Source organism: Panthera pardus, unplaced genomic scaffold (assembly GCF_024362965.1).
Source record: "Panthera pardus isolate Hobbes unplaced genomic scaffold, ASM2436296v1 HiC_scaffold_6, whole genome shotgun sequence".
Taxonomy (NCBI): domain Eukaryota; kingdom Metazoa; phylum Chordata; class Mammalia; order Carnivora; family Felidae; genus Panthera; species Panthera pardus.
The window spans coordinates 5,648,879-5,670,346 of record NW_026526991.1 but is presented as its reverse complement, the minus strand read 5'-3'; positions in this window follow the sequence as shown (position 1 = coordinate 5,670,346).

Sequence of the window (21,468 nt, the reverse complement as noted above, 5' to 3'; positions counted from 1 at the left end):
TCTCCGCCCCTTGCCCACTCACTCTCTGTCTCTCCCTAATATAAATAAACATTAAAAAAAATTAGAAAGGCCGTCCCCGTAACCTTCCAGCTAGGAAGCCGCGTGCTCCCCTCACAGAGCGTCGCATGCGGCTGTGGCCGTAGGTCCAGTGGCTGCGCGTCTAGAACGTCAGCTCTTTAAAGTCAGAAGCTGAAGCTTTCCCACTGCTGTGTACCCAGCCCTCGGCTCATGGCAGGGTCGCACCAAGTGTCCTTCCTAGGTCCTAGGCCACTGCCCTTCCTTCTGCCTCTCCTTTCGGGAAGGATAATGAGTTTTTGCTCATTTCGCTTATTTTTTTTCCCCCCTGCATTTTGTTAGTTTTAATTGAAATATCGTAATGTTCTTTTTTTAAATTTTTTTAATGTTTATTTATTATCGAGAGACACAGAGCATGAGCAACAGAGGGGGAGAGGGGGGGGGAGACGCAGAATCCAAAGCAGGCTCCAGGCTCCGAGCTGTGAGCACAGAGCCCGACGCGGGGCTCGAACCCACAAAGTGTGAGATCACGACCCGAGCCGAAGTCCGTCGCTTAACCGACTGAGCCGCCCGGGCGCCCCAAAATATCGTAATATTCTTTTCAGCAATTTTCTTCACAATGATAATTCAGTGTGCTCCAAACCCCAGTGCGTAGTGGTGATATTTCTATATGATCTCAGGTCAAAATTTATCATTTCATCTTTCGGGACGGCGTCCATAACATTAAGTGAGCAAAAGATACTCGATATTTTCACAATGGTTTTCACCCAGTTCCTGGGGGTCCAAGGGAACTAGAGGGTGGGGATACCGTCCTCTCCCTCCAGCTCGCTGGTGGCCCCGAGCGTGCGCCGTGGGGGCCTTGGGACCGACGGCCAACAATCAAGCGAACGAGTTTCAAGCACAGGACCAGCTGTCTAGATCCGACTTCTGGCTCCGTGACCAGTGGAAAGTTACGTGGCGCCTCTGAGCCTCCGTCTGCTCACGCGCGTCGTGGGACCATCCGTGAGCCTGTTTACATAAAGACAAGTCAAGAGAGTAGGTTGTGACTGGTAGAGGTTTTCATGGCCACGAGACTCAAACACTGGTAGAAGCTTCCAGATAACGGTCACGCAGGACGAATTCTAGGCGCGTGCAGTTGTGGGCGCACGGGAGGTGGGCTGGAGCCCCTGCGGAGGGGGGGTCTGAGCGGCTCGGCCAGGGCGGGGCTGCCCCGGGAGGTGATGATGAGCTCTGCAAGCCGAGGCTGGTGGCCCTGGTGCACGGGATACCAGGAGGACTCTGCCACCGCTCTGGGCTTCGAACACCTGCTAAGCACCTTCTCCACGCCAGCCAGGCCACCAGCACCCTCTCAAGCTGCAGGGGCCCCGTGGACCCATCCTTCCTGTGGCGGCCTCTGCGGCTTTGGAGAGCAATGTCCTCGAGTGCAGGGCGGTGCTCCCCGGCCTGGGTTCTGGCTCATCGCAGGGGCTCAGCAGACGTGCAACGCAGCAAGAAGTCCGTAGGCTGGGAGGCAGCACGATACAGAGGCCGAGGGCATGGACTTCCAGGTCCCAGAGCGTCCGGCAGGGACCAGATACCCCTTAAATACTGAACAAATGATTCAACGCACACACGAATGGACAGTTGAGCGGGACACGGGTCCTGTTACCGATTCCCAGGTGAGTTATTTCACCTTTATCGGACTCAGTTTCCTCATCAATGAAATGGGGGGAATAATACGTGTCTCATAAGAGGACATTTGTTGAAATGTAGCATGCCTAGGGGGGCACCTGGGTGGCTCAGTTGACTAAACGTCCGACCCTTGGTTGCAGCTCAGGTCATGCTCTCGAGGTTCGTGAGTTGGAGCCCCGCGTCCGGCTCTGTGCTGACAGTGTGGAGCCTGCTTGGGGTTCTCTCTCTCCCTCTCTCTCTGCCCTGCCCCTGCTCTCGTGCTCTCTCCCTCTCAGTAATAAGTAAATAAACATTTTAAAAAACGCTTTAAACATTTAAGATAAATGTCGCGTGCCTGGCCGAGCGCCTGGGCACGTGAGAGGTACGGAAATTTTTTTCTTTGCTTCAATTCACCCCGAAGGGTCTGACTTCCTCAGATGCGGCAATGGGTTTGGTGGTGACGTTCACGGACGGAATTCTGAGAGGCGCTCCCAGCTGGGAATCACAGGGCGTCCAGCTCCCGGACACGGAGTTATCACCACGGTGCGTGAGCGTCCCGGGTCTGGGAAGACGCTTCGGCCCCTCCCGGCAGCCCGGGAAAGGTCACGCAGAGGCTGTGTCTCCGGCAAGGCAGGCCTCTGTGGCTCCCTTATCGCCACCCTCACGCTCAGAGTGGGCAGGCCGGCCTCCAGGGACCCCCCTCCCCACCCTGCCGGGGAGCCGGGCTGGCCCAACCCGGTGGACCCTTGGGTCCCGAGTGGTCTGTCTCTGGCTGAGCTGAGTTTTCCACCGTGTTGTGTGATTTCCTTCTGGAACTCTAGCCTCCTCCTGCGTAAAGCGGTGAAGGGTGGAGAGAACCAGGTGGTCCCCATGGAACCTCGGGGTCTGTGTCCACTCCCTCAGATGCCCTGTTGGCAGAGGACCCTTCGAATCAGCTCCTTGCTGGTCCTTTGCGTGGGGGGTCTGTCCACCGCCCCTGCCCCTGCTCCCTGGGGCCTCTGAGGGTGACAAGGGGGTCTGTGCAGAGGGTGCGAGCCCAGTCCTTGCTTCCTCCCCGGGTCTTGGGCTTAAATGTCTCCCTAATTCTCTGAAGCCACACCCTCCCCAGCGTCTCCAAGCCTGGGCGTGGCCGTCACAGATGCACCTGGCTATCGGGATTCCCGAGATTCTCTGGTAAAAGCGCACCTGTGCCCGCACCTGCGGTGACGGTGCTCGGGGAGGACGGTCACTCAGCACCCGGATGGAGTGACCCTGTGAAGGGCCGTGAGAGGCAGTACCGTCCGGGCGTCATCACACCCCTGAGCCAGCCGGGGAAGGAAAGCAGCAGACGTGTCCCGGGGGTCGTCTTCCCACCAGGCTCTGTGCCAGGCGCCGGGCACTGAGATGCGGGTCAGGCCAGCCCTGCCCTGAGGACGTCACGGTCGTGGCCGTGTGGGGAGACAGAGTCGTCAGGTGCTCTTGGGGCTCTGTTCCTGCAGGGAAGCCGGGGGGCCCACAGGAGGCCCGGCCAACTCGGGAGTGTCCCCTCATTCTCCCGGAGCCCTGGGGCGTGGGCGGCCGTGTCCCCGTCCTGTGGATGAAGGATCCAAAGCGCAGAGGGTGAATCAGCCAGCTGTTTCCAAAAGAAGCCAGTTTGGCCGACTGGTGGCTTACGGGGGGACCCTGACGCTCGGGGTCTGCAGGTCAACCGCGGTTTGGTTGGTCCTGGCCGGCTTCTCCGGGGACTCGGCTCCAGCCTGCGGTCGCGTTCGGGCCAGCGCTCAGTCCGGGATGTCCTCGCGGGAGACCACCCGAGCACAAGCCCCACGCACTCAAGACCTCCGGTCGCGTGGCGTTCCCTTGATTCCGTGGCCGAGGCAGGAGCCGTGGTTGGGGAATTGAGGGTTGGGAATTACGGGCAGGCGGGTCCAGAATGACACAGCCCAGCGGTGGGCGGGGATTCGAACCCAAGCCTGCCTCACTCGGCGGACGGCCCTCGATGCCACCGGCCTCTCGTTTGAAATCCGCTGGGAAGCCCATGGCTCTTAGAGGTGAGAACGTCCGGACCCAAGGGGCTGGGCGGGGTGGCCGAGTCCGACCGCCAGGGCCTGCGGGCGCGCATAGGGACGCAGCTCCGCTCCCCTGCCAGGCGGCCTGGTCCTCGCCTCTGTGACCCTGTCAGCTCGGCCGTAAAGCACACGGTGCTGGGCTCATCGGGCTGGGGGAGAACTAAATGTGAGAACAGGGTCTGCCCTGCTGTAAGGTGGAATCATGCCCCCCGGGCCTGGGTCCCGGCCTTCATCTTTCCATAGAACTTTCTTCTTAAAAGTTTTTTTTAAATGTTTGTTTGTGTTTGACACAGAGAGACACTGAGCATGAGCAGGGGAGGGGCAGAGAGAGAGGGAGACGCAGAATCCAAAGCAGGTTCCGGGCTCCGAGCGGTCAGCACAGAGCCCGACGCGGGGCTCGAACCCACGGACCGCGAGATGGTGACCTGAGCCGAAGCCGGAGGCTCAGCCGACGGAGCCACCCAGGAGCCCCTAGAACTTTCTCATCCATAAAACTGCACGGATGCCCACAGCAGCCTGCGGAGGGAGCTACTTTTCCCCTCCAGTTCACAAATGAGGGGATTGCCGCTCAGAGAGCTCGAACCATTCGCTAGCGAGATGTGGCCCAGACACGGCGCCCACAGGCCTGTCTGACCCCGGAGAGGGGACGGTCCCCCCAGGCTGAGAGCTCAGAGAGGTGAGGGCAGGGCACGTGACCAGGGGAAGAAGGGGAGTGGCGCTCCCTTTCTCCGAGGAGGCCGGCTCTGTCTACAGGGCCAAACACCTACACGACTTGGATGGCTTCCACGGCCCAGGGAGCGCGTGAGTCACGTCGCCTGGGAGACGCGAGGGCAGGCCGGGGCTCCCGGGAGCTGGGGGGTGGGGGGCAGGGCCGTCCGCGTGGCAGGGAAATAGGATGACCGCAGCCACTGGGGTGTTTCATTCATTCAATTCTTTTGTTCGTTGACTGATTCATTAGTTTGCTCGTTCAACATCCACGGAGCCTGGCTCCTGCGTCCGGCCCAGAGCCGGGATCTTGGGAGAGAAATCAGACGGGGGCCCTGTGATCAGGCAGCTCCTAGGACCTTCGAACAAAATGAGACCTCAGAGCACAGCATACATAGTCACGAGGAGTCGGCGGTCTCAGCTCACCTCCTGCAAGTGACGGGGAGCTCACTACTTCTCAAGCCAGCTCTTCCCAGAACTGAGCATTTCTGCCTTTCAGAAAGTTCTTTCTTTCTCCTTCGTTCCTTCCTTTGTTCCTTCCTTCATTCGTTCCTTCCTTCCTTCTTCCCTCTTCCTCCCTCCTTCCTTCCTCCCTCCTCCCTTCCCTCCTTCCTTCCTCCCTCCCTCCTTCCTCCTCCTTCTTTCCTTCCTTCCTTCCTCCGTTTCTTCCTCCCTCTTCCTTCCTTCTTTCCTTCCTTCCTCCCTCCCTCCCTCTTCCTTCCTTCCCTTCTTTCTTTCCAGTTTTGTTGTCTGTGTATTTTGCCATTACAAACAGCGCTCCCAGAAACATTCTGGCACGGTCCCCTGGTGCCCGTGGACAAGAGATTCTCTCAAAAATGTTGACACGAAACGACTCCTTCTGCTCAGCTCCACATTTACGAGATGATGCCAAGTCGCTTGCCAGAGAGATTGCACTGAGTTACACAATTTGCTGTTTTATTCATTTCTAGAAATTCTATTTGGTTCTTTTTCAAATCCGCCCAAGTCATTTTTAGAACCTCTTGCTCTCAACTCACATTTTTCACTTCTCCCCTCTTTTGTTTCCTTCATCGCACCAAACAGACGCTCTGGGTGTCTTCCTCTAATAACTGCGGCCGGAAAGTGCTCTGGCTGCACGCGGTTTCTGTCGGTTCTTACTCGTGGTGCCCTGATTCCTCGTGTATTTGGTCCCGTCCCTTCCGAAGACTTAGCTCATCGTTCTTGGCATTTTACCGTCCTGTTTGGCTCCGAGGTGAATTCCGCCGGAGGGGGTTTGCGTCTGTTTGTGAGAAGTCTGGAGGAGGCCATCGGAGTCGAAATTCTCTGCCCGAGGTTTTTGCAGACGGGGCCAGAAGTGTGGCTTGGCCTTACCGACCTGTGCGGGCCGGGGGCTGGGGAGGGGGGTGGCGGCTGGTGGTCGTGAGGCTCCCGGGGTGATCCTCCCCACCCACTCGCAAAATAATAGTTCGTGCCACGCCAGGCCACAGTCTAGACCCATTTCTTGCCATCTTGGGTTTCTGAGGCTCATCCCGGGGCACCGTGGCTGGCTGGCGACACACGTAGTGAGACCTTCTGAGCCTGTGAGCAAACCACGAATGGCGATGGTCGCCACGAACTGAGCGTCCCTGTGGGTCAGACACCGTGGCGGGGGCTGGACGGGCTCTGTCTGACTCCTCCGTTCCCACGACAGCGCTAGGATCGTCTCGCCCCTTCTGAGGATGGAAAGACCAGGGCAAAGGCACAAAGCACCAGACCCAAGGTCCCCGGCTGGCGGGGCTGTGCACACGGGCGGTCCCGGGCTCCCGGCCATCCCCGCCACGACGTTGGGAGTTCGGGATTGGTTCCTGCTGTTATTGTTCCACCTTCCTGGTGTCAGAGGGGTCAAGGACACACCCCCCCACCCCCCCCCCCCCACCCCCCCCAGCTTCGGGCCCTGCCTGGGACGCCCTGGTAGAGCCGCCTTGTCCCTCGACATGGCGGGACTCATGCTGCCTGTGCTCTGAGTTCCAGACAGGGACAGGGGAGGGAGTGACGATGCCCGGAGCAAGTGCCACTTCCTGTTGGTGGCCAGGCACCCCCTGCCTGTCCAGGCGCTAGACGTCGTGCAATTGGGGTACAAGCTAAGGACAGGGTGTCATGGGGGAAAGCCCTCTTCCAGAAGGGAAGGCTGTGGCTCAGTGATTCCTGTTCCCCTGCTTCCTCCGTTTGCAAACCTGGCCTGGACAGATGCTCTCCCTGCCTCTCCCGGGGGCTCAGGCTCTCGGCCCACACAGCCGGCACCATGAGCCCAATGGGTCCCTGCCGTGCTGCCCTCTGGCCTCGGCCTACCCCACCGGCCACCCCCAGAGACAGGTGCAAAGGTGTAGTGTGGTAGCCCAGCCTGGGAGAGGGCAAGGAAGACTTCCTGGTGGAGGCAGGCTGGGCCTTGAAAGATGACTAGTGTGGGTAGGATGGGTCCGTTCTCTCTCCTCCGAGCCTGGTTAGTTTCGGCTTGACCTTCAGACCTCAGTTCAAGCACCGCTTCCTCTGGGAAGCCTTTCCTGATCTCACCCACCTGGTAATCCCCGGTGACAGACGACGCTCCGTGTCCCTCTCCTTTGCAGCCCCCGAAAGCAATGGGACTGCTTGCTTAATGTCACTCCCTCCAGCCGACTTTGGGCTCCAGGAAGGCAAGGACCATGTGACCTTTGGCCCCGGTTATCCAGCAGGAAGCGGCTGCCGACATGAGCCCAGGCCCCATCGCTACGTATCAGCGTGGCAAGGATCTTAATCTCTCTGGTCCTCTGTCTTCTCATCTGTAAAAAGGGGGCCTGTTTGGAGCCTTCAGTGGGGTAATGGAGGCACAGTCCTGAGCTTCACGCCGGTGTTTGAAAAGTGTAGCAAAGTTTCATTTCCTAGATCCGAGCCCGGCCCAGAGCATGTGCCCAATAAATATCGGTTGCCTCGATGCGTGTTGTTGATAAAAGCATCAGTCCCTGGAGCGAGGAGGGGCTTCCTCAGGGCAGGAGGAGGGTCGGCACCCGCGTCCCGGGTGGGGAAAACCGTGTGGGCCGAGGGAGGGAGGCCCGGGGGCGCGGGATGCCGCGTGACCTGTGGCCGGGGTCGGGCAGGGCGGGCAAGTGTCCGGAGGGGCAACGGGGACCCCTGCGTGCGGAGGCGGGCGCTCCCCCCTCATCCCGGATGACCCCAGCCCCGTCCTGTTCCTGGAGCCTTGGAACCCGCAGGCCGCGGTGCAACTCCCGCCTCTCTGCTTCTTTGGGTCCGCTCCAGGACCCTTTGCCCCAGCCGTCCTTACCGAGAACAGGATCCTACACCGTGTGCCTCCCAGGCGTCCGCGGAGGAGCCTCCGACCCACCCGGGTCCCCACCCCCCCGGGTCCCCACGGAGCGCGTCGACTCTTGCGTGTGGCTCGTCCCGCCCGAGAGCCAGCAGGAAAGGTGCCTGGCGGCTCGGCCGACCGCTGCTCGCGGATAAATGGAGTCTTCTGCAGGGCAACTGTCCAGTGCCTCAAAGAAACAGGCCAACTGTGTCGGGGAAATCCCGGTGAGTCTTGGAAGCCGCTGCTGGCCTTGGTGGGGGAGGTGCCCTGGGGCCCCCCGGCCATGGTTGGCAGAGGGCGGGATATCCCAGGCCCCCAGACTCGCCTCGCCCCCGGGGCCCCGCTTCATTTTGTTTCCATTTCTCTCATTCAAGAGCAAATGGGGCCGATTCCAGCGGGTTCTGCCTTCCCTGCCCCAGCCCCATGCGGAGTCTCTCCTGTTCGTGCTGTGAAGCTGCTTGGCTGCCGGGGGGAGGCCCCGGGGCCAGGCGGGACACCCCCCCGGGCACGCCGAACCCCCATCCACTATGTTCTAGCTCTGTCTGCTCTGGGGCCTCCGTTAGGGGAACCCCCACATCTGCAGTCTCCCCTGTGTTTCTCTTCTCCCTCCTTCAGCCCGCCCTCTGGGAATGCGGTCTACACTCGCCGTCCGCGCTGCCTCACCCCCGCAGATCCCACCGCTGCCCCAGGCTGTATCTGCTGTATCCGCCTACCCTGAGGCCCGAAGGTCCCTCCCCAGGGCCTGTTGCCGGGGATGCAGGGCCCGGGGCTCGAACGGAGGCCAGCTGGGCCGCTCTGCCGCAGAGCACTGTCCCAGGAGTCAGAATGACGGGCAGGAGCACAGCGTGGGAGGACCAAGACCCCGAGGGCCTGAAGAGGGCAGCCAGTGCTGGGTCCCAGGAGGCAGCCCCCACCCCTCAGAGCCTGAGCCCGAGTCCTCCCGTCTGTTGCGGTTGCTGTGGAAACCGGGACCCCAGGCCTTCTTGCCCACCCAGCCCCCCACAGCCGGGGCTGGAAAGAAGGGGGCCTGGGGAGGGCCTGGGCTGGGGCTGAGTGTGGTGAGCAGGGCTGCAGCTGGCTGTGTTCCTCTCCCGCCCTCTGGTCCCTGGTGTCCCCCTGGAGCCGGTGAGAACCCCCAGGGGCCCAGCCTGTGGCAGCTGGCTCTCTAGGACCCCCCCTCCCAGGGCTGTGCCATCTGGCCAGTCTGCCACAGCCAGGGGCAGGGAGGGGGCGGGGCTCTGGGGCCCTGGGGCTTCCAGAAACACAGTAGGGCGATACCTAAAGCTCCAGGTACGGGAAGAGTCTGGTCTGGAGAAATTCCCTGATTCTTCCACCAGCCTCTCGCCCAGCAAGCCGTCCCCACCTGCCCACGTCCTGGAACATTGGGAGTCGTGGGTCTCCCCTGCGTGCCTTGCCCTGCCGCCCCCTGCCCCCCCTAGCACCCACAGTCCCGATGTCCTGGGGGCCCTGGTCTCAGCTGAGCTCTGGGAGTGGAAAGGGGGAGAAGGAGGGTTCCGGAAGCTTCCCTGCACAAAACACCGGCCAGAGGCTCTTCGGGACTCGTTCGCAAGAGTCTCAGGTTGCCCAGCCTGATCCCGGCCGACCCCAACTGAGCTTGAAAAGCCTGTAGATGCGTGTGCGCCTCCTCGGCAGGTGTCGGACCCAAGACCCCTGCGCCCTTGGCGTCTGGCACTCGGGGCCCCGCAGCCCAGCTGCCCGGATGGCGCCCCCCCCGCCCAGCACAGCACGCCGCACTTTGCCCCTGACGTTCACACCTCCCCACGTCCCAGGGAGGCAGGCAGGCAGGGACGCCGTTCCCATTTGACAGGCAGAGAAACCGGGGCTCCTGGGAGGTTTGTGATCTTGCGCGGTGAGAGCTGGATGTGAGGTTTGCACCCAGGTCCATGGCATCCCCCCAGGGCTGGGCCGCCTTCTTCTCCCTGAGCTGTTTCGGGCCACGTGTGCATTTCTTCCATCCATCCGTCCCACTGCCTGACGGTCACCCTGTGAGGGCCTCCCGTGTGCCCGGCCTGGGCTGGGGGCTGCGCGCAGGAGGACTCAGGGAGCCTCCTACGTCAGTGGGGGAAGGGACGCCCCCTCCAGTCGGCGCTTCTGAGCTTCCCCTTCCCCTGGCCAGACGTTCACCGAAAAGCAGCTTCTGGGGCATGTGCGTTTGGAAACACGTGCCTCTTTCTTACGGGGCTTTGTTCCCCGGGCACGGGGCTCGGTCGGCCCCGAATCTGTGTCCCTCACGATGGCCTCCTGAGACTGTCATCATCATCACGGCCGAGCCCACGCCTGGGGAGCGGACGTGCCCGCTGGGGGAGGGAGACGAACGCACGTGTGCCCCAGGATGTGCTGCGGACGCCCGACGTGAGGCGTGGGGGCGAGGACCCCCAGCCCAGGCTCTTGGGGTCTCTCCGTGCGCTGACTCATGATATGACAGCACCAGCTGGAGGTCCGTGTCCACTGGGAGAGTCTGAGAGCCCCGGTGAACGGCAGGGGGTGGGGGGCGGTCGTATCCATTATTTCCTCCTCCAAACACGGGCCCTTCTGTGACCCCGGTGTGGACAGCATGGCAGGGACCAGCTGGGGGTGGGGGGCGAGCCTGACTGCTGGTGGGGGCATCCTGTGCTTTGTGGGAGAGCCTGGGACACCCCGAGTCCTCACATCCTAGGTCCTTTTACAAGTCATGTCACCTGGGGCAGCCTGAGGACCTCTCTGAGCTCTCGGCACAGAGCCTGATGTGGGGCTCGAGCTCACCAACCGTGACCTGAGCCGAGGTCAGACGCTCAACCCGACCGAGCCCCCCAGGCCGAAACACCCAGCTGGTGTTTCTTGAGCACCTGCTCCGGGCTTGGCCCCGTGCTGGGGCCCACACAACGGACACACTCTGCCTCCCGGGAGTCCCCGTGCAGGAGCTGGGGGTCGAGGGACACGGAGGGAAAGACAAGGACGACCGAGCTGACAGCTGTGGGGAAGGGGCTCCAGCAGGTGGAAGGCAGGGCGAAGGTGCAGAGGCTTGCGGGGCCAGACGGGAGCTGGGGGGCTGGGGTGCAGGGTCCACGGGCTCAGACCCCACTTGCTGCGTCCGTTGGGAGGTGTTAGCAGGCGGCCGTGGTCGCCGCTCTGCAAGGAAACTGTTTCCTGGGGAGGCGCGGAGCTCGGGCGACTCATGGTGTCAACTCCTTCCTCACACCTGCTCCCGGGTTGACGGGGCCCAAGGGTCCCACCAGCCAGCGTCTCCCCCGAGGGGATTCTGTCGCGCCCTCCCTGAGCCCAGACACGGCTGTGGACGGCCCGCAAGCCATCGACCTGGAGAGGTCAGCACCCTCGGGCCTGTGTATTGTCACCAACATCAGGGTCAGGAGGGACGCCGGCCGGGAGCTGAGGGTCAACCGGACCCTCTCTGGGCTCCAGGCCGGCCTCCGCTCTCTAAACCTTCCACGGGGGGTGCTCTCCTTGCCCCGCCCCGCGCAGACCCTCCCGTGACCCCCCGCCCCCCTCACGTTTGGTCCGGGCCCCATGGCAGAGGAGGAGTTCAGGGGTTCCGTATTCCTCCCCCGGGCACCTCGATTCTCGAAAGCGCGAGAGCCCAGCCCTCACTGGACAGATTTCCTGTCTGAGGGAGCTGGAGAAATTGCCACCTGCTCCCTCACTCCAGCTTGTCACTTCTAGTTTAACAAGCCCCCAGGTGACGCCGCAGCCTGCGCCCCGCGGGCCCAGCTTCCTTTCCTTTCCGTCTGCCTCTGCCGGCTGGGCCTCCGGAACACAGCTCCTGTCCCCGCCGCGGCGCTGCCCCAGGAGGCGGGGGTGCTGGGGGAGGGCCTGCCTGACCCGGGGCCACAGCTCCACCTCTCACATGCCCTGTGCCCCCCCCAGCCGGGGTCCCCTCCCCGGGGACAGCAGGTCCAGCTGTCAGACTGCACAGAAACGTCTCCCTCCCCACAACGGGGGAGCCAGATGCTTCCACTCGCGAGCACTGCCAGGTGAACCCCGGACCGACCCTGCCCCTGCTCAGCCAGGGGCCTGTGTCCACTGATCCCTAGACGGCTTCCAGCACCTTCCCCTGCTCAGAGGCTGAGATCGACTCCCCTCCCCCTGCCAGAATCTACCGGGCTCTCCTAGACCAGCCCAGGACCTGGGCAAGGTCTAGAAACTTCTGGAAGCAAAGCCTCAGCCTCTGAGCCCACAGCCACCACCCATATCCTTGAATGTCCCTTCCTGCAGCCCGTCTCCTGCGGTAAAGTGTCTCCTCCTCCAGCTCATCCCCTCCTGAAGATTGTCCCTCTTTGCAGCTCATCCCCTCCCGTAGCTTGTCCCCTCCTGCAGCGTGCTCTACGCCTGCTCCCACAAGCCCCGGCTGTCCCTGGGTGGGGACCTGGGCCCAGGAGGCGAGAACAGGACTCAGACCACTTGTCCCCCCTGGCCGGCGTCCTCGCCTGTCCCACAGGGCTTGGAGCGCCTCCCTGCAGAAGCAATGTGGGTCAAATGAGGGACGGGACTGAAGGCTCTGGCCAAGTGTCCACCGGGTCACTTGGCGTGTGGCTGACTGCAGGCATTTAGTGAGTGTCCACTGCAGCCACGCCCCCCCCCGGGGGGCCGGGTCCCCTGCCAGAGCATACGCGGGAAGCACGGTGACTGTGGACACTTACAGAGTGCTGGCTGCCCACAGTCGCCCCGTATTAAGTCACCTCCTGGGGCGCCTGGGTGGCTCCACTGGTGAAGCGACCGACTTCGGCTCAGGTCACGATCTCGCGGCCCGTGAGTTCGAGCCCCGCGTCGGGCTCTGGGCTGACGGCTCGGAGCCTGGAGCCTGCTGCGGATTCTGGGTCTCCCCCTCTCTCTACCCCTCCCCTGCTCGCGCTCTGTGTCTATCTCTCGATAACAAATACACGTTTACAAAAAAAAAAAGCCAACGAGAGACAGATCAATAGAAAAATGGCCAAAGGGCTTGAACCGTGCACTTGAGCAAGGGACAGGTGGACACGGTCAAAACACACGAGACGCGGGGCTCAAGCGCGGCGTTCATCAGGAAAGGGACAGAAAGCCAGAGGGGTTACTGCCATTGGCCGCCCGCCGCCCCCACTGCGGAACGTGCCGGGCAGCTCGCCCACCCCGTGGCCCACACGTCTCCTCCTCCGTAAACACACGTGGCCAGAATGAGCCTGCGCGTCCACTCGACTGCACGAAAGCGGGGTGGGGGGGGCACTCCGATGGGGGACGCCGGGCTGTGTCAGGGGCTCCAGGCCACCCAAGCAGAAGGCGCGGGCGGGCAGCAGGGACCGGCCTCACCTGGTGGCTTCCAGAAGCAGGGCCACGGCTGAGCGGGCGGCGTGGGAGCCTGGAGGAAGGGTGGGGGGGGCTGAGAAGCAGGTCCCGCGGAGGGTGGGGACGCGTGTTTCCGGCACCCGTTCTCACTCCCACACACGGGGACAGAGCTGGGCGCCTTCCTCCGTACGTGATCGAGCTCCGTGCATTCCGATCGCCCCCGTGTTAAGATCTCACGGGCATCTTTCCCGAACTAGTATTTCTGCACACGTGCCGCGGGGTGAGGGCAGCTTGTGCGAACGGCCCCGCACCCGGGGGCCCCTCGATCGCGGCCCGAGTCCCTTCCCGGCACCTTTATCCCGGCCTGCCTGCGGGGCACCTTCCACCGGGGGCCCTGACAGTCTCGAGCTAAGTCTTGCCTTCCCGGAGGCAGAGTCACGCCCGCCCGCGAGGCCGGCGTCTTGACGGGGGGGGGACTCCCTCCTCGCTGCTGAAGCTGAACCCGTTTTGTTTTTTCTTTCGTTCACTACGTTGCCCCCTTTTCTGTGGTGCCGCTGGTGCTCGGTTCCCCAGCTTCCAGAACGTTCCCGGCGGAGGGAGACGGCCAGGCTTCTGCTGTGTTTGCCTCAAGCCCCGTTCCTTCTTCCCGCCAAGGCCCTTTTTGCTTCGTCCTCGTTCTTCTGCCAAATAGGAGCTTCCTCCTTGCGGGGCAGATGGGCTCATCAGCCTCTCCGTGGAGGAAACGGTGGCCCCGCGGCCCCTGCAGTGAGACCCACCCTCCGTCCAGGACACAGCCTGTCCACGGGCCCCGCGACCCACCGGCTAATGCACACACTTGGCCCAGCCCTCCAGCCTCCCCGCCCCCGGGTTGGGCCACCTGCAGGGTGTGGCTGGCCCCGGAGCCGCCCACGGGACTGGCAGGGCTGGGCTGTCGCCCAGATGCCCGTCAGGACAGAGCCACGTGTGTCCGTGTCCTGGGGCCACCATAAATAAGTGCCACCGAGCTCGCTGCTTAAAGCAACAGAAACCCATTCTCTCGCAGCCCAGAGGCCAGAGGTCCGAGACCAAGGCATCGGCAGGGTCGCGGCCCCTCCCAGCGCTTTAGGGGACACTCCTGCTGCCGCTTCCAGCCTGGGCTGGCGGCCGGCCCTCCTGGGCCTGTGGGTGCACCCCTCCACCCTCTGGCCCCGGCCGCGTGGCCTTCTGTCCCCTGTGCCTTCCCTCCTGTCTCTGATGAGGACACTTGTCATTGGATTTAGCGCCTGCCCGGATAACCCGGGATGATGTCTCATCTTGAGATCCTTAACTTGATCGCATCTGCACAGAAGGTCACGTTCCTGGGTTCTAGGGGCCGGGACGTGGACACATCTGTCGGGGGTCACCATTCACCCTGCTAGAGGCGTCTACCGAGAGCCCCGGCCCACCCCACTCCAGCCCCCTGTGCTACATCGCTCCTCGGTTTGCAGGGGACCCAGCCTGTGATGCTTGTTCCTTCCCCAGACCTCTGGGGCCAAGGGACACTCCCGAGAGGAGGGGCCAGGCCCCAGGCCCTCACCTGTCTGGCCGTGTGAATTTGGATAAGGCCCCTCCCCTCTCAGAGGCCCCCGGTTCCCAACTTCTGATGAGGGAATTGTGCTGGATCGTCCTCAGGGTTTCCCTGGCATCCTGTGATCTGACAGAGGCCACACAGGATCCTTCCACTCAAGGGTCTTGAGTGGACACCTGGGCGCGAGACCCTCTTCCCTGGGGGGTGGGCCTGGGGGAGAGCAAACGCCCTGAGGCCTGGGACCAGCTCAGAAAGCGGAGACCGGGCTCCTCCCAGCACCCCCCTCCCACCGCCCAGTGCCCCAGAATAGCTCTGATGTAATTCGTAATGGTCCTTTTCTCCCACAATGAAAGCCACCAAGCGAGAAAAAAGGGGTTTCTTTTCTAAAATTGCTTTTCCTCGTTCTTTGACAGTCTGCGGTGCCCGCACGTAATTAATTCGCTGCCTGGTGAACGGCAGGTCAGCCACTCGGGCTGGGAGAGAAAGCTCTAGAGAAAAGCAGAGAGGGCACAGTCACGGCTGAAAATGAGTCCCCCCCCCCCCCCCCCCCCCATCGCCCGGGCCTGCTGCAGCTCGCGGACCAGAATAAATACATACAAATCCTCACTTGCCAGGGACTTGGGCTTCCTGGCAGCAGAAGGGGGAGGTCCCCAAGGCTGCAACCTGCTTAATGTGCATCAGTGCAGAGACCCGAATAAGTCCGACCAAAGGGAAGCTTTTAAGGTTTTCGTGTGATTTCTCAGACCTCCCGGGGGCACAGACCAAGAGTAGCGGCGAGGATTTTCTGGGCGGTGGAATAGAACGGCTTAGTTGTAGGGCCCCACCTTGCTGCTGGCCTTCCGGGTGACCTTGAACGAGGTAATGCCGAGGGTCGGTTTCCTCTTCCCTAAAGCGGGGATAAGAGATTGCACGTCGATCGGGGGGCCAAAGACGTGCTTTGAAAAACCCGATCCCTCCTCTCCGGCAATTAACCCGGACTCCAGCCTGGAGGCTCACTGGTGCCACACACAACGCTAAGCACGAGGCAGTACTTTGTAAGCCGGAGAGTTGGAACCAACCCTGGCCACCGGCTGCCGGGGCTTGTTAGCAAACGCGTAGACCAGGGGCGCCTGGGGGGCTCCGTCGGTTGAGCGTCCGACTTCGGCTCAGGTCACGATCTCGTGGTCCGTGGGTTCGAGCCCCACGTGGGGCCAGGTTACTGTGGTGACAGAGCGGTGAACTGACCTGAGGCCATCTGCGCCTCTGCCGTGCCCGTCCCCCCCCACGGGCACCGAGACTCTGGGGCAGGGGCGTGGGGGGTTGATGAGGGGGTGACTTAGGAACCCAGGCAGCAGGCCGGGAGTCTGGGGGGGGGGGCGCGGGGGGAGACAGTGCTCCTCCCTCTGCTGAGTGCTCCAGCCTTCTCCAAGGAGTGATCCTGGGGGGCTCCCCGTAAACAGCTACGGGCCGCCTCGCACCAGAGTTAGCCTTCGTCTTGGATTCTCTCGGAGTTGGAAGACGTGAGGCGGGACGGGCCGGCCGCCTTCATCTCGGACGCCAGCCCTCACCGATCCCCGGGCTGCTGGGACCGTGTTGAGAAGGATCCTGAGGGCCAGTGGGGACCCGGTGGGAAAGCTTGCCGGCAATGTCTTCGAGGGCATCAGCGCAGCAGGGGCGGGGGGGACAAATGCCAGGCCGGGCTAGAGAGAAGCTGGGGCCACCCGAGACCCCCCACAACATGCCCGGGAAAAGTTGAACGGCCTCTCCAGGATCCAGCTCTAGTCCTTGGTCTGTCTGCAGCCCAGGCATCACCAGCTGAGCCAAGACCTCAGAGGGAGGTGAGAGCAGGGCCATCCGGAGAGTTCAGGACCCCCTCCCCACCCAGGCACCAGCCACAGTCTGGAGCCTCTCGAACCCCCGGGGAGGAGAGGCGCCCTGCACCACGGTAAGCTCGTTTTTCACGGATTACACCGCGTGGAGCCGGCCGGCCTGGTAATTACTTCACTTCTATAATTAGCCCAAAGATTCCCGCTGCAAATGAGGAGAACAATGTGGGGTGTGCGGGTGAGACAGTGTGACTGATAGCTTGACTCGCACCCCGGAAGTTTCCCACCACAGGGAGTGGGTTCCCTCCCCGGTCCTGGGCGAGCCGCCCGCACGTTCGGAGGCGGCTCCGAATAGCCCTTCGGTGGCCACTGCGGTCGGCCCGGTGGTCACGACAAACAGCACGTTTGAAGCACTCCCTGGGATCCCCGCTGCTCCCCTTGATATTGTCCTCACAGCCCGACGGGAAGAATCTAGCTCACAGGGAACTTGGTTTTCGGAAGCGGAGGTGGGATTCGATCCCAGGACCCACGACAGACATCCAACCCCCCAATCCTTGGTACCACCCGCTGCCTCACACGCCTCCCAGACGAGGGCTCAGGAGGTGGTCATTACAGAAGCTGGCTCTCTAGAACGTTCCAGAGAGTGGCTTTTAAGGAGACACTTTTCTGGGGCGCCCGCGTGGCTAGGTCGGTTACGCGCCCAACTCTTGACCTCGGCTCGGGTCGTGGTCTCACGGTTTGTGAGTTCGAGCCCCGCGTCGGGCTGTGCCGATGGTGCAGAGCCTGCTTGAGATTCTGTCTCTCCTCCTCTCTGCCCCTCCCCAGCTTGTGCGCTCTCTCTCGCAAAGTAAAAACTAAACTTAAAAAAACAAAAACCCAAAAACAAAAAGGAGGCACATTTTCATCTTTAGGGAGGGGCTGCTAGTTTTTGAGGATGGACGGACTTTCGAGGGTTCTGTCAGCCCGTCCCGGATGCCTGTGCCTGGCCCCCTCTAGGGGTCACAGCAGAAGAGAGAGGAGCAGGACTGGGGTGGGGGCAGGCAGCCTCTGAGCCCCCCGCCCCTAGATCCAGGGGGTTTCAGGCTTAATAGCAGGTGAGTTTTCTTACTTCCTGCCCCTGGGAACAGAGGAAAACAAATAACAACAACGTGTTGGAAGAAAGAGGTGGCTCTTGATTTAGAATTTACAAACAGTGAACTAAGCCCCCACCGGGGACACCTCCAGCCTCCTGCCGGCCCCGGGGGACAGGTGCCAGGACGCAGAGCACAGGGGCTGCGGGAACGCTCCTCCGGGGTCCCCAGCACGGTCCGGTTCTCAGCCCCGGGGCACGGCTTCCAGTCACCCGGGCCGCTCTTAGACACTGAGGCCAGCTCCCCGTGACGTCTAAGCGATTGGTCAGAGGGGGCGCGGGGGGGGGGGGGCTCCCAGGCACCCGGGAGTTGCGAGTTCCCGGCAATGTGTCTATGCAGCCAGGGGCAGCCACTGCAGAGAGCTGTGTGGACTGAAGAAGTGGCTTCTGTCCACAGGTGCCAGGCCTGCCTTCTACCCCCCCTGCCCCCTCCTTCCAGTCCCCAGGGGTTCCCCCTGGAATCCCCTCCTTGAGGCTGCACGCCCAATGCGGGCTCCCCCTCAGTCTCCTACGCCCCTGGGACCGGACTCTGAACCCAGCTCCAAGCCGGGACCCCAGTCCTACCCCGGGTCTCTCGTATCTCTGGCCTGACTGTGGGCCCTCGGCTGTGCCTCTGGCCTGGGCCCAGGGTGGGGGCGTCAAGGCCTTTGGTAGACACAGCCCAGTGGGGGAAGGGTTCGTACTCAGTTCTGCCTGGAGGAAAACGGTGGAGGGAGGGGCCGTTGATGGAAGGAGGGAGCCCGGCAGATGGCAAGAGGCGGGGAGAAGGCCTGAGGTGCCAGCGGGATTCCTACCTTCTCTTTCAAGGAAAATGACTCTCCATTCAGGAAATATCTACCGAGAGCCTAAGGGTGCCAGCAGGTGTCAGAGGATACAGGGAGGAGTCCATTAAAACCCTTACCGAGAGCCAACGGCCAGGGCTGTGCTGGGCCAAGGTGTTGTGGCTAGGGACACAGACCGGCTCCCGCTCCTGCCAGAATGTTCTGTCTGGGCAGACAGAGAAGAAGCAGATAAACCTGGTGATAAGCATGATAATTTCAGGTGGCGGTCAGGGTTATACAGAAAATAAATGATGGGGGAGAAGGGCTTGGGTTTTGTTACAGAAGCCAGTCCGGGAAGCATTCTCCCAAGAGGCGATTTGAAACCGTGACCGGAATAACGAGGGGGGGGACAAGGCAGAGAGCCTCACCGCCCCCCCCCACCCCAGCTCTGCAGGGAACACAGAGTCGCAGGTAATTCGGACGACAAACAGCAGGTTTTTCCACACCCACGCGAGCCAAGTACAGACCAGGCCTACGTGAGTTGAGGGTGGTCAGCTGCTAATTTAACAGCCAGCGGAAGCAGGAAGCAGTCTTCAGAGGAAGATAGCAGATTCCAGAAGGCCTGCGACGCACCATCCACGATTGCAAGGAGCCACCTGTGCGGGGCCAGCGGGGCCGGGAGCGGGGAGAGGGGTCTCCTTCCGGAACCCCGGGGCTGTCCGACCCCCCCCCCAGCCTGCAGATCTCCGATTGGCAACGCACAGCCGTTGGTATGTCCCGAGCCGTCGTGTTGGCCGCTGAGCGCTTGGCAGTGAGCGAGAGGGACAGGGGGGCCCTGCTGGCCCCCCGTGGGGGCAGCCCACCCGTCACGAGCGAACGGACCAGCAGCTTGGAAGCCCGGGCGCTTGGCAGCGACATGCGAACCGTCGAACACGGCCGGCGGGCGGGAACTGTAGCTGTTGTCGCTCAGGAGAAGGGGTTTAAAGGCACGAGGGAGGGGTTCAAAAGCCCTGGCACGTGGCCGTGAGGCACAGAGAGGGACCAGGGCCCCCCGCGTCTGTGGGCCAAGCCTGGGTTCCCCGAGCCGCCAAAATGGGGAGGAGCTGGGGGAGGGGCAGCTGGAAGGCGGACACCGCGTCCACGGAGAAGGCTGCCTCGCGAGAGAGTGAGCTTCCCATTACAGGAAGCGTGCAAGCATTCGCCACCCAGCAGGAAGGCCGCCGACGCTGGGGGCAAGGTGGGCACAGCTTGGTTTTCTCATCTGTAAGACGGTGGGCAGGGCGGGCCCATCAGGTCGGGCACAGTTGTACTTGGGTGTTCTTGAGCCTCTGTCTTCGGGGCTGCAGGCTGCTGGCCGTTGCGTCCACGGGGGCAGCTCAGGGGGCCCTGCTCCCCACTCAGCCGCCAGGCCCCAGGGTCCCCAGGCGTCCTCAGGATAAGCTTGCCCACCTGCGGGGAGGCAGGGTCAACACCTCACTCTCCCTGTCTTAGCTCCTCCTTAGGGGCCTTGCGAGCCCACAGAGGGGCCAAGCCAGAGGAGGGAGCAGAGGGGAGGCCCCACTTCGGGGAGAAGGCAGAAAGGGGCAAAGGGATGGGAGGTCGTCACCGGGAGGGCTCCCTGGAGGAGGGGTAACCTATCTCCCTTCCCTCCTCCCCCCTCTCCTCTTCTTGGACATCCAGCCAGCTGTCCCCCTCAGCGTCTCTCTGCCTCTGTCTCCCATCTTTCCCTGTCTCCGTCCCTGCCGGCCCCACTGTCCCTCTCCATCTGTGTATCTCTCTGCGTGTCTCCTGTCTGTCCCAGCCCCTCCCCACTCCCCGGTGAGCGACAGGGCGACAAAACGGCCCTGGAATTAGACCAGCAGGTGAGAGGCCGACGGCCACCGTCTCCTTCCTCTCTGCTCGGGACCCCCATCCTGGGGCAGGTGGACTTCACGGCCCTCTGGACTAGGGAGACCCAGTCGTCGAGGGCTTGAACTAGTGCCGGGTGGAGTGTCGTGGCCGTCGAACCACGGACAGCGGGGTGGGCGCACCCCAGGGAGAAGGCGGTGGCCCATCAGACGCCCACACGCAGGCATGTACGGGGGGGTGGGGGGGCTCTGGGCTCTGTCCCCGGAGGGTGACCATCCCCTGGGCTTCTCAGCTACTCCGTCCGGTGCACAGACTCCCGGATGCAGCCGGAGTCCTGTGAGCAAGGGCAGGGTCTCCAAGCCACAGGCAGCGAGTGACAGGGGACGTGGCCAACACATGGGGCGAGCGAAACAGCTCAGGCGGGGAACGTGCCAGGCTGTGGACCCTGGAGACGCTCTGAAGGGGCTGCTCCTCTGTAAACGGGGAGGTGTCTTCTTTGGGGAGTCCCTTCACCCCCGACCTACCCCCTGTCCTTTCCTGTCACCTCTCGGGCTCTGCTCATGCCTCCTGCTTCTTGGCGTCTAAGCTCCTCTATCTGGTCACGACCACCACGTGGTGGCCTCGCGCTCACCCCCAGGAAGCAAGGGACCACGGCACGTGGTGAGCCCGCTGGGCTCCAGAGGGGAACGACTCCCCTCCAAACCGTCACACCCGACGTGTGTCTTCAACAAAACTGAAGCCTTCCCATAGCTGCAGTTGGCGATCACTTAGCTCGGATCGTGGACATTCGTCCCGGACACCGAGTGCTGTCCGGACAATGCTGTGAATGGCCGCACGGCTGCGACATCGTGTGGACGGCCACGACTCACCGAACCCTTCCTTTGGGGGAATTTGCCCGTTTGCCCAACAAACAGGAGCAGAGGGGCCTTGGAGCCCCGCGTAAGCCACGTGTCTGCCTCTGGGGAGTTCCTACCCTGTTGGAAGAGACCATCGTGAGCCAAAGCGAGGACACAGCGCACAGAATCTTCCGGACGGGTGCCCTGAGGGGTCTGAGCCTGGAGAGAACCAGGGAGACCTGCTTCAGAGGGCAGGGTGGCGGGGGTCGGGGGTGGTCATTCCGGAACGCGGCGCGGGTGGACGTGGTCGTCTCCACCTCATGGTGTTCCTACCCCACGGGTCCCAGAAGAGACCACTGGCTGGGCCCGGTCAGCCACCCTGGGGGCGGGTGGTCCCGGTTAAGGAGTGACAGCCCAGACCCTCCCTGCTTCCAAGCACCCTGGGACAGTATGGCTGGAGGAGGCCCAGGTGGGGGGGGGGGGGGCTGACATCTGTCTCCTGGGGGGGGAGGGGAGGAGCCCCCACGGCTACATTTGCATTGCAGCATCCACAAGC